Source organism: Leopardus geoffroyi, chromosome B4 (assembly GCF_018350155.1).
Source record: "Leopardus geoffroyi isolate Oge1 chromosome B4, O.geoffroyi_Oge1_pat1.0, whole genome shotgun sequence".
Taxonomy (NCBI): domain Eukaryota; kingdom Metazoa; phylum Chordata; class Mammalia; order Carnivora; family Felidae; genus Leopardus; species Leopardus geoffroyi.
The window spans coordinates 115,362,597-115,375,517 of NC_059341.1; the positions used below are offsets into that span (position 1 = coordinate 115,362,597).

At 40.2% G+C, this 12,921-nt stretch overlaps 1 long non-coding RNA gene across 1 annotated transcript in view; it reads right to left on the minus strand.

Annotated features, from left to right (window-relative positions):
* The window catches only part of LOC123590405, a 73,074-nt gene extending 64,984 nt beyond the window's left edge, over positions 1–8,090 (minus strand). The window contains exons 1-2 of the long non-coding RNA XR_006708748.1: positions 8,000–8,090; positions 5,521–5,584 (exon numbers count right to left, since the gene is read on the minus strand). This is a non-coding gene — a long non-coding RNA (uncharacterized LOC123590405). The remainder of the gene's footprint in view (positions 1–5,520; positions 5,585–7,999) is intronic.
* Between the last annotated feature and the right edge of the window lie 4,831 nt (positions 8,091–12,921).

Here is a 12,921-nt window from a genome sequence, read left to right on the forward strand (position 1 = left end):
GTGATATCTCATTGTGGATTTGATTTGCATTTCCCTGATGATGAGTAATGTTGAACATCTTTTCATGTGCTAGCCATCTGGATGTCCTTTTTGGAGAAATGTCTGTTTATGTCTTCTGCCCATTTCTTAATTGGATTATTTGTTTTGGGGTTGTTGAGTTGTATAATTTCTTTATACATTTTAGATACTAACCCTTTATTAGATATGTCATTTGCATATATCTTCTCCATTCAGTAGGTTGCCTTTTAGTTCTGTTGATTGTTTCTTTTGCTGTGCAGAAACTTTTTATTTTGATATAGTCCCAAAAGTTTATTTTTGCTTTTGTTTCCCTTGCCTCAGAAGACATATATAGAAAAATGTTGCTATGGCTGATGTCAGAGACATTACTACCTGTGCTCTCTTCTAGGATTTCTATGGTTTCAGATCTCACATTTAGGCCTTTAATCCATTTTGAGTTTATTTTTGTGTATGGTGTAAAAAACAGTCCAGTTTCATTTTTTGCATGTGGCTGACCAGTTTTCCCAAAACCATTTACGGAAGAGACTGTCTTTTTCCCATTGGATATTGTTTTCTGCTTTGTCAAAGATTAACTGACCACATAATTGTGGGTTTATTTCTGAGTTTTCTATTCCATTGATCTATGTGTCTGTGTTTGTGTCAGTACCATACTGTTTTGATTACTACAGCTTTGCAATATAACTTGAAGTCTCAGACTGTGATACCTCCAGTTTTATTCTTTTTCAAGATTGCTTTGGCTATTTGGGGTCTTTTGTGGGTCCATACAATTTTAGGATTGTTTGTTCTAATTCTGTGAAAAATGCTGTTCGTATTTTGGTAGGGATTGAATCAGATCTGTAGATCGTTTTGGGTAGTATAGACATTCTACCAATATTTGTTCTCCCAATCCATGAGCATGGAAGTTCTTTCCATTTCTTTGTGCCATGTTCAACTTCTCTCATCAGTGTTTCATAGGTTTGAGTGTACAGGTCTTCCACCTCATTGGTTAGGATGTCTTATTATTTTTGGGGATTGTTTTCTTAATTTCTCTTTCTGATGCTTCATGTTTAGTGTATAGAAATGCAACAGACTTCTGCACATTGATTTTGTATCCTGCAACTTTATTCATTTATCCATTCTAGTAGTTTGTTGGAGTCTTTCAGGTTTTCTATATATAGTATCATGTCATCTGCAAATAGCGAAACTACTACTTCTTTATTACCAATTTGGATGCCTTTTATTTCTTTTAGTTGTCTGATTGCTGTGGCTAGGACTTCCAGTACTATGTTGAGTAAAAGTAGTAAGAGAGGACATCTTTGTCTTGTTCCTGATCTTAGGGGAAAAGCTTTCAGTTTCTCACCATTGAAGATGATGTTAAATGTGGGTTTTTCATGCAGGGACTTTATTATGTTGAGGTATGTTCCCTCTGAACCTACTTTGTTGAGGGTTTTTATCATACATGGATGCTGTACTTTGTCAAATAATTTTTCAGCACCTACTGAAATGATAATATGGTTTTTATCCTTTATTCTATTAATGTGATGTATCACCTCGATTGATTTGCAAATAATGAGCCACACTTGCAACCCAGGAATAAATCCCACTTGAGTGTGGTAAATGATTTTTTTAATGTATTGTTGGATTCAGTTTGCTAGTATTTTGTTGATGATTTCTGCATTTATGTTCATCAGAGATATTGTCCTGTAGTTCTCTTTTTGTGTGTGTGTGTGATGTCTTTATCTGGTTTTTTTTATCAGGGTGATATCGGCCTCATAGAAGGAATTTGGAAATTTCTTTCTTCTATTTTTTGGAATAGTTTGAGAAGAGTAGGTATTAACTCTTCTTTAAATATTTGGTAGAATTCACCCATGAAGCTGTCTGGTCCTGGACTTTTGTCTGTTGGGAATTTTTTTATTACTGATTCAATCTCTCCTAGTAATTGGTCTGCTCAGATTTTCTACTTCTTGCTTCAGTTTTGGTAGGTTATATGTTACTAGGAATGTATTTATCTTGTCTAGGTTGTCTAATTTGTTGGCATATAGTTTTTCATAATATTCTCTTACAATTGTTTGTATTTCTGTGGTGTTGGTTGCTATTTTTCCTCTTTCATTTGTGATCTTGTTTGAGTCCTCTCTCTCTCTCTCTCTTTCTCTCTCTCTCTGATGAGTCTGGCTAGAGGTTTATCAACTTTGTTGATCTTTTCAAGAACCAGCTCCTGGTTTCATTGATCTGTTCTACTGATTTTTTAGTTTCTATATCATTTATTTCTGCTCTAATCTTTATTTCTGCTCTAATTATTTCCTTCTTTCTGTTGGTTTGGGGTTTTGTTTGTTATTCTTTTTCTAGCTCCTTTAGGTGTAAGGTTTATTTGAGATTTTTCTGGCTTCTTAAGGTATGTCTGTATTGCTATAAACTTCCCTCATAGAACAGCTTTTGTTGCATCCTAAGGTTTCTGGACCACTGCATTTTCATTTTCATTTATTTCCATGTACTTTTTTATTTCTTCTTTGATTTCTTGGTGACCCATTCATTTTTTAGTAGCGTGTCATTTAATCTCCATGTATTTGTAGTCTTTCCAGATTTTTCCTTGTGGTTGATTTCTAGTTTCATAGCATTGTGGGCAGAAAAGATGCATGCCACGACTTTGATCTTTTTGAATTTGTTGAGGCTTGTTTTATGGCCTAATATGTGATCTATTCTGGTCAAAGTTTCATGTGTACTTGAAAAGAATATGCAGTTTGCTGTTTTAGGTTACAATGCTCTGAATATATTTGTTAAATCTATCTGGTTCAGTGTGTCATTCAAAGACACTGTTTTCTTGTTGATTTTCTTTAATTTTTTAAAATACTTATTTTTAAGAGAGAGAGAGACAGAGCACAAGTGGGGGAGGGGCAGAGAGAGAGGGAGACTCAGAATCTGAAACAAGCTCTGAACTATCAGCACAGGGCCCAACGCAGGGTTTGAACTCCGGAACCGTGAGATTATGACCTGAGCAGAAATTGGACGTTTAACTGACTGAGGCACCCAGGCACCCCTCTTATTAATTTTCTGTTTGGGTGATTTGTCCATCAACATAAGTGGGGTGTTAAAGTCTCCTACGATTATTTTATTACTATCAATTAATTTCTTTATGTTTGTTATTAACTGTTTTATGTACTTGGGTGTTTTCATGTTGGGTGCATAAATATTTATAAATGTTATATCTTCTTGGATTCTCCCCTTTATTATTATACAGTGTCCTTCTTTGTCTCTTTCTACAGTCTTTGTTTTAGAGTCTATCTTGTTCAATATAAATATTGATACTCTGGCTTTCTTTTGACATCCATTTGCATGATAAATGCTCTCCATCCCCTCAGTTTCAATTTGCAGGTGTCTTTATCTCTAAAATGAGTACCTTATAGGTGACTTATAAATGGATCTTGTTTTTTTTTTTATCTACTCTGTCTGCCTATGTCTTTTGGTTGAGTGTTTAGTCTATTTACATTCAAATTAAGTATTGATAGACATGAATTTATCATCATTTGTTACTTGTTTTGTGGCTGTTTTTGTAGTTTTTCTCTGATCCTTTCTTCTCTTGCTCTCTTTCATGGTTTGCTGGGTTTTTTTTAGTGATATACTTGGATTCCTTTCTCTTTATTATTTGCATATCTACTAGTGGTTTTTGATTTATGGTTACCATTAGGTTCATATATAAAATCTTAGATTTTTGCATCTATTTTTAAGTAGACATATTATAAAGCATAATTATTATTGAAGAGTTCATTAATAAACTTGTATCCCACTTACATCGTTTTAATTCACCTGTTCTTATAATTATGCTTGAGTTGCTCATGAAAATTTCATGAGACATTAAACAAAGCTAGCCATCATTGTAAGTTATTTTTCTTGTTGGAAAATCAGGCAACTTTCAAACAAATCACAGAAGCAAAGAATCTAAAAGTTAAACATTTGGTTCTTCCCCCCTTTTTTCTTTTTTTTTGTTTTTTTTTTTTTTACTGCCATGTTGACATGCATCAAGCAATTTATTTTTATTGTACATTTTATTCTTAGGGTAAATTTATAGTTTTATAATTTTAAACATATAGTAGAGGTAATATAAGCTTGTTTGACTGGTAAATCTAGGTAGGAAAAATTGTATATCCACATTATAATTAATCTTCAGAATTCTGAGGGTACACCTATTTAATTTTACCAACCATTTTTAAGTAGCTTTATTTACCAAAGAATATCCCTGATCATGTGAACCTAAAACACACACATACACATACACACACACACACACACACACACACACACACACACACACACACATTGGTTAGTTTCTTTATATCTGAGAGTTTTAAGACAATTAATTTATGTAAGTACCCACTTGCCTCTAAACCAATTTGAGTAGAACTCATCTGGGGGATTTTATAAATTAATTTAGTAATACCAGCTGGAGAGGGAAAAATATCACTTGTAAATAACATACAGACATACATACACATGTACATAAACATATATTCAAATAGAGATTTTTTTTTTAGCTTTCATTCTAAAATTTTAGTCTTAAAGTTAATAAAACATAGCAATACAAACTCACTGGTTTATCTCCACTTTATGTTTTTATCTGTATTGTATTTCCAGCAAATGGACAAGTTAAGGTACCTGTATGTCAATATTTGTGGAGAAGACTTAACATTTTCTTTTGCTCTGAATGTAAACTAAACTTTAGGCTGGTGACTACAGAGACATCTAGCAGCTGTCTGGATATCTCCAGTGTACATATGAGTGGACAAAACAGCTATCTCTGGTTCCAGCTTTTTTTTTTTTCTCTTTTCAGTCTCAGGTGGTTGCTTTTAGAGGTCCCAGAGTCTCCTGAGAGCCCCCGAGGGAGGATAGGTGGCCTAAAATTCAAGTGGCTGTAGGGAGTTGAGAGGATAAGGTGAGAAGGGAGAAGTCTGGCAAGGTTGGACAGAGGAATAAAGGAAGAAGGGGTGTGAGGGGGAACATATAAAAGGATTCAAGGCATAGGAGGGAATACTGAAGATGGTAAGAGGAGGAAGGAGGAGAGACACAATGGAGAAGGAGAGGCCTTAGAGGAGCCAGTCTGGGGAGATCTCAGGTTTTCCAAAGAGACCAGTGGAGTTCTACATTGTCCTCAGCAAAATCATGCTAACAAGAAAAGAAGCAGTGGAGTTGGCAGAGCTCATAATTAATAGAGGTACAAGAAGGGGGTTTCAGTCAACTGAGACGTTCCCATGGGAGAAGCAGAATCCAATGAGGACAACAGAGAGGCCTCACAGAGAGCCAAGAAGAAAGACTTCCAGCCCAGAGAGGTAGGAAATAATCCCCTCTCAGGAAAGAGATCCAGAAAGAAGAGACTTCCAGCTCAGCAGGTACCTTTCAAGGAAGCCTGGGACTCCAACTCATCTTCTTACAAATAGAGAAATGTAGGACTATACCCCAGCATCTGTTTGTCTGGGACTCTAAATCAGCTTGTAGAGTATACTCAGAATCTTACAAGTCAAAATCTGTCCTTACCAGCTTTAACAACGTCTGTCTGTAGCACCGGTTCCAGAGTCAGACTCTCCATAGGATCCCCAACCTATCAGGCAGAAGGGAAGATAAAGACTTCAACGTTGCATTCTTAAGGTCCTAAGTGGCCTTAAGGTCACCCAGGGGCCCAGATGATGAATCTGATCCTATCTGAGTCACAGCACCATAACTGTTAAAGAAAAAAGTACTCAATGAGGCTTGTTAAAGAAGGGAAGGCAGACTTTATTCAGGACCATCATGATAGATACAGGGAATACCACAATGGGATTCTACAGTGGGGAAGAGAGACTGGGCTTGACTCCAAGTAGAGCATGGACAAGTGGGAATTTAAAGCCAAGGAGAGAGTGGGGGGTAGTGGATGAAAACTTACTAAGGTATAAGAGGGGTTCTGGCTAAACCCACCTAATGGGATTCTTGCTGACAACAGGCCAGGATGATCAGACATCACCTGGGGGATGAAGAACCTGATCAGATAGCGAAGGTGATCAGATATCAAGAGTGAGTGGCTCTAGTTAAACTGACTTATCAAGGTTCTCACTAAAACTAGATTTTATAAGGACACACAAAGATGGGCCCAGAGGAAGGTCCAAGGGCCTGATTAACGTTTGCTCAAAGTACTTTTGTTAACGGGTTTATTTTAAAGAGGAAAAGAATAACAAAAATTGGAGATGGCATCCCAGATATAAAACTTTAGATTTTTCTAAATTTAACTCAAGGCCATCCCTGCTAGAATTCATTAAGTCTGGCCCCCTGAAAATCATGTAATCTTTTGCCTCCAGAGAGTTTAACAAGGCACCAGGATAGTCTCAGCCTTTGAGAGAAGTCCCAGAAAGGAAACAATCCAATAGAAAGAGGGAAGCATCACATTATAAGAATGTCAATAACCCATCATAATTTTCCTAACCCTAGTCCTCCACCCTAAATCACTTCTAGCAACTCAAGTGTCCTTAAAGTTGCATAAGTGACAAAATATACAGATTTGGCTGTTCTTTTCCTAGAATCTCATAAAAGAAGTTTCAGCCCTATGGCACATGATCAGGGAAGTCAATTATACTGGCTTTTCAGTCAGTGAAGCCTGGGTTCAAATCCTGATTCTAACTTAGCAGTGATCATCGGAGCCTGGAGCCTGTTTCCGATTCTGTGTCTCCCTCTCTCTCTGCCCCTCCCCCGTTCATGCTCTGTCTCTCTCTGTCCCAAAAATAAATAAAAAACGTTGAAAAAAAAAATATATATATCGGGCGCCTGGGTGGCGCAGTCGGTTAAGCAGTGATCATGCACAGGTTTTCTAACTGCCCTTACATTGTTTTCTCAACTGTAAGCCTGGAGTCATTATTTTACCTAACCCACAGAGCTGCTTTGAAGGTGGGATAAAAATAATGCGCCAAAGTGCTTAGCGAATTGCCTGTCATAGAGTCAGCACTTAGTAAATTGAAGATATGTGAGAAGAAGGGGTAGGTGAGGGGAACTGGGAAAGTCTAGAAAGAGTGTATAGCTCCTAAGAGATACAAGTGCCATGGGTTCCAAGGGATGAGTTAACTAGGCAAAGTAGCACACTTGCCAAGTCTCAAAAGAAATTAAGAAGCCTGGGGCACCTGGGTGGCTCAGTTGGTTAAGCCCTTAACCAACCGTGTGTCCATGATCACAGTGATCTCACAGTTTGTGAGATCAAGCCCCAAGTTGGACTCTGCACTGATAGCACAGAGCCTGCTTGGGATTCTCTCATTCTCTCTCTCTCTCTCTCAATCTCTCTCTCTCTCTCTCTTCCCCCCCCCCCACTCCCCCACTCATGCTTGAGTTCTGTCTCTTTCAAGAGAAATAAATCAATATTTAAAAAAAAAAAAAGAGGGCACCTAGGTAGCTCAGTCAGTTAAGTATCAGACTTCGGCTCAGGTCATGATCTGAGTTTGTGAGTTTGAGCCCCACGTTGGGCTTTCTGCTGTCAGCTCAGAGCCTGCTTCAGATCCTCGGTTCCCCTCTCTCTTTGCCCCTCCCCTGCTTGCTCTCTCTCTCTCTCTCAGAATAAATAAATATTTAAAAAAGAAGAAGAAGAGGAAGAAGAAGCAGCCGCTGCAGCAGCAGCCTGAGAGAAGCCGGCCTGGGATTTACAGACAGAGTGGAAAGTGGCCCTATCCCCTTTGTGTTTTCTCTCCAGACATATGAGACAAGTTCACCAAGACAGAAGAAAGAAACATGGTGAGGGCCCCCTTGGCATTGCAGTGCGGGTTCTGCCTGAAGAGGCTGAGGGTGCTGAAACAATTCGAGATTGAGACTTTTGACTTGGGCAGGACATCTGCTCGTGAAACTTTCGGGCAGAGTGAAGCTTAGGAAACTGGTAAGAGGTTAAATAAGTGGGAATAAATCAAAAAGCGGGACATACAGACCAAAGGACACTTCACTGCCTTCCTGCCAGTTGTGAGCTACAGCCCATGAGACTGGCCTTGTTACAGATAGGATCATTTCTCACCGGAAAGTTCCCTGGCCTTGTTGAGCTTGGCCTCGGGTACTCAACATTCTCAGGCTTGGCATGGTTTTCTCCAGTAATATTTTCTCTTTCTGAAAAAAAAAAAAAAAAAAAATAGCAATACAGTAAAAAAAAAAAAAAAGTGGGGGGGGGGGGCGGATTATGTAGTGAGAATGCCAAAAAAACGTCTGAGAATATGAATCACCAGAGAGAGAATTCCTGAATTTATTTTTCCTAACATTATTCTTATTAAGGAGAAAGAGATTTCCTTTTTGAGCCCCTGTATCTGTGATTCCTTAAAAACACTTTATTATGAAATTCTTGCTTGGGTTTCATTTTTTAATGTGCAGACATTTTGAATATGTGTTTCTGTCTCTGTGTGTTCTTTTCTCTCATGTGGCTGGGGGAAGAATTTCAATAGGCCCAGCCGACGGAGATAGTAACAGCAACAAGTTATGCCCTTATACATTTTGGAGGCTGAGGTGTGAGGACTGCAGATCATAAATACGATGCAGAAATTGGCCCATGTGTCCTATCTTGCAGCTTATGTAGTTGTAGCGACACATCTACCGAGGGCCCTGCTTCCCTGCCTCCACAAGGTGACTAAGAAGGAAAGAACAGAGAGCATCTGTAACATGCTCTATACATCTCCAGAGAGGGTAGTGCTGGCCTCAAGCATCCCAAAGGGCCACTAAGGAAACGTGGTCAAATCTCCCACTCAGTGTTACAGGAAACAGACCTAGAAAAGGGAGATGGGTGTAAGTTTGCCAAGAAAGTAAATCATGCACATGAGATGTCAGGACCACTTAATGCACAGCAGATTTTCAGACCATTTCATCCACAGAATAAAATACACGGACTAACAATAGTATAGGAAAATGTTATATGTTTCAGTGGAAAACTATGCACGCCCTTCTACAGACTAATCTTTCAGGTTATGAGATTCTAGCTCTGTTCATTGTATTTTAATTATTTCGTAAAGCTTTGTAAGCTGTAGGTAACGGATAGATGTATAATTTTTATCCTGTCTGGTAGTGATTTAACTGACCAGCCCACCATCACCCCAACTGTCCTTAAAACTGGACAGAACAGTTTCGTCTCCATTTGCAATTCATCTCAACATTCCTTTACTTGTATCAATCCGTGTTTTGGTTTTTCCTTTGAAACAGTTGTTACAGGTTGAATAATGTCCCCCCTTCAAAAAAATGTTAAAGTCCTCACCCCCAGGATGTGTGAATGTGACCTTATTTGAAAATAAGGTCTTTACAGGGCACCTGGGTAGCTCAATCGTGTTAAGTGTCTGACTCTTGATCTCAGCTCAGGTCTTGATCTCAAGGTCATGAGTTCAAGTCCTGCATTGGGTGTAAAGCCTACTGAAAAACAAAAAGAAAGAAAGAAAATAGGGTCTTTGCAAATGACTGAGTTAAGATGAGGTTATTAAAGTGGGCCTTAAACCAATATATAAACCCTTATAAAAAGGGGAAATTTGGACAAAGACACAGACAGGCACATAAAATGGATGCCATATGAAAATGAGGGCAGATATGGGGATAATGCAACTCCCAAACTGGGGAAAAAGCACACCTTTTTTTGTTTTGTTTTGTTTCGTTTTAGTCTACATGTGATGCCTGGAACAATGGCAGCCATCTTGTGTTCATGAGAGCAGCTATTGTGACTAAAGACAAAATTTGCCACTCCAAACATGGAAGAGTAGAAAGAAGGTCAATTCCTGGGTTTTTGATAATATCCAAGGTAACCTACCCAGAGTCACACATAAGACAAAATCTGTACCAATTCAAACTCTAGACCTACTTTCTCTCCCATACCACTTACCTCCTCTGTGTTTATTAGTCAGTAAATGAAGGTTAATTTCTCCTACTTCTTACTGATGTTTGTTTTTATCCTTTAAAATGTCTTAGCTATAGAGCCTAGTGGTTAAGAGCAAACTTTGGTGTCAGGTGGACCTGGGTTTAAATTCTGCCTCTGTGTGGCCTCAAGCAAGTCATTTAACCCCTTTATGTCTCAGTTTCCTGGAATACAGAATGGGGATAGATAGCAATTACTATGTTATATGGTTGTGATAGGACTAAGTGAAACTACACATTTAAAGTACTTATCACAGGGGCGCCTGGGTGGCGCAGTCGGTTAAGCGTCCGACTTCAGCCAGGTCACGATCTCGCGGTCCGTGAGTTCGAGCCCCGCATCAGGCTCTGGGCTGATGGCTCAGGGCCTGGAGCCTGTTTCCGATTCTGTGTCTCCCTCTCTCTCTGCCCCTCCCCCGTTCATGCTCTGTCTCTCTCTCTGTCCCAAAAATAAATAAATGTTGAAAAAAAAAAAAAAAAAATAAAGTACTTATCACAGTTCCTGGCACATTATATTTGCACAGAAAAAATTGATGGTGTTTATGATTATTACTATCATTGTGCCATGCATTATTACCCTACCTCTTCAATAGGCAGCCAGCATTTTCAATGTGAGGAAAGCACCTTGTTCCCCATACACAGAGTGGTTTCATCAATTGACTTCACACTCATTAGAGCCTCCCCTCTCCATGCTACAACTGGGAGCTCCTCCTTCCTCCTGCCCAGAGAGCCACCATCAAATGAGCCCAGCTCCCTGGGAGCATCTGTCATTCCTTGGTGGAGCCCAGCCTGGGTTTGTATAGACTCACATTACCCCCACACCCCACACCCCACACCCCAGGGCCCTGACAGCTTTGATGCTCATGTGGCTGCCTGGCAGGAACAGAAAGATAAAACCCTACTTGTTTCCTCTCTCCACAATAAGACCTTTGGCATTTTAGAGGGACACAGATATAAAAGACCTGACTTTTTTTTTCCTTTCTTTTCATTTTCCCCCCCAAAACAAATGGTGGTTTGTCCTTACCAGCAGCTCCTTCAGAGCCACACCAGCATCAAAGAGCATGAAATCAGCAGAAAGCCAAGGCAGGGTAGTTCTACCCTACCCACTAGGGAATTTGCTTGCTTACAGGACAAACAAAAAGGGAGGGGAAAGGGGAGCTTTGCGCAAAGAGCATCTCACTGGGGTGACCTAAGCTCACAGCCCCCACCCCATTTCCAAAAGCTTGTTTTTTTAACGTTTACTCTTTGCCACTTGAAGCTTGGCACACAGACCAGACAAGGACAATGAGGGACACAGAGAAAGGAAAGCTCAACTTGTCTCATGGATAAATCTTGAGCTGACTTGACATCTCATACTCCAAAGGGCTTACTGTGCCAACAATGGGTAGGCCTCTGTGCGTGGAGCATTCAGTTGGAACTGGCAAGTCTTGTGTCAAGCTCTGCTCTAAGTCCACATGACCATGTGCGAATGGAGGAGGAATGAGAACAGTCTCCAGGGCCTATTGTTTCTGGAGTATGTCCTATGTGTTGGGTCTGTACCAAGTACCTAATATGTGGCAACCTTGGGGTAGGTAGGACTACTTTCCTCATTTACAGATGTGGACACCGAAGTGCAGAGAGATCAAGTCAGTCGTCCAAGGTCACATCCTAAGAGGCAGAGGCAGGACTCAAACTCAGATCCGCACCAAAGTATGTGTTCTTATCCAGATGTTGTAAAGCTGCTTTCCACAGGGATTGTGAGCAGACTGATAAATGCCAAGCAATATTCAGTTTTAGGGCATCTGTTATCTATTGAATTGTGCCTCCAAAAAATGTTATGTTAAAGTCCTAACCCCTAGTACCTGGAAAGTACTATTTGTAAATAGGGTTTTTCAGATGTAAGCAAGTGAAAATGAGGACATACTGGATTAGGGGTAGGCCCTAATCCAGTGGCTGGAGTCCTTGTAAGGAAGGGAGATTTGGATGCAGATACTCATACAGGGAAGGGGCCATGTGAAGACAGAGGCAGAAATTGAAGAGATGCTACCACAAACCCAGGAACTTCAAGGATTGCTGGAAACCACCAGAAGCAAGGAAGGACCCTCACCTAGAGCCTCTGAGAGAATGTGGTCTGGCCAACATCTTGATTTTGGACATCTGGTCCCCAGAACTGTGAGAATAAATCTCTGCTGTTTGAAGCCACTAGGTCTGGGACACTTTGCGAAGGCAGCCTTAGGAAATGAATATAGCATCAGTCTTTGTGAGTTTACAGAGAAAGAGGGGGAGGGTGACAGGAATTGCGGGGAGGGGAGAAAAAGGCAAGACAACTTTCAGACAAATTATATAAAGACTATATCTGGCATAGTGGCCTGGGGAACAGGGTGAGGATGCCAGCCACAAAAGGGAGACAGACAGAAGTGGGTGATGAAGGTAGGGAAATGAGGGGTTTAATGGAAGTGAAGGGGTGAAAAGGGGAGACAGAACCACAGCAAATTTGATGGGTCAGCTCCTTGAAAGGGAGAAGGGTCTGGCGTTCTGGCATTCCCTGCCAGTAAGGGAAAGGATTGAGAAAGAACAGAATGCTGCCACACTGTCTGCCCCGTGACAATGACCTTGCCCTACGCCACTGCCCCAGCCTTCTCACACCTCAGCAGGGCTCTTACGTCAGACTCCTCTTCAGTTACTGCACTCAGGGAACATGTAGTTAGCACTCACTAAGTGACTGGCGCTGAAGAGGGTGTGGGCATGAAGACCAGAGAGCAGCACAAAGGAACAAGAAACTAGGAGCCGCATGATTTCTTCAACCTGGATTGCTCTTTGCCCCACTGTCAGTCTAGAAAGAATATACTTAGAACTCCAGCCCATCCCAACTTGGATGGGGGCATTAGCCCACCTCACTGGGCCCAAAACAACTTCCACACCCCTACAGTATAATGCTTAGAATTATACTGTATTTCTTTCTTTGTGTGTGTGTGTGTGTACACACAGAAATATAGATAGATAGGGAGATAGATATAGACACATAGATATCTACCTATAGGTATAAATATAAATAAAGATAGATGTAGAGATAGACAGATAGGT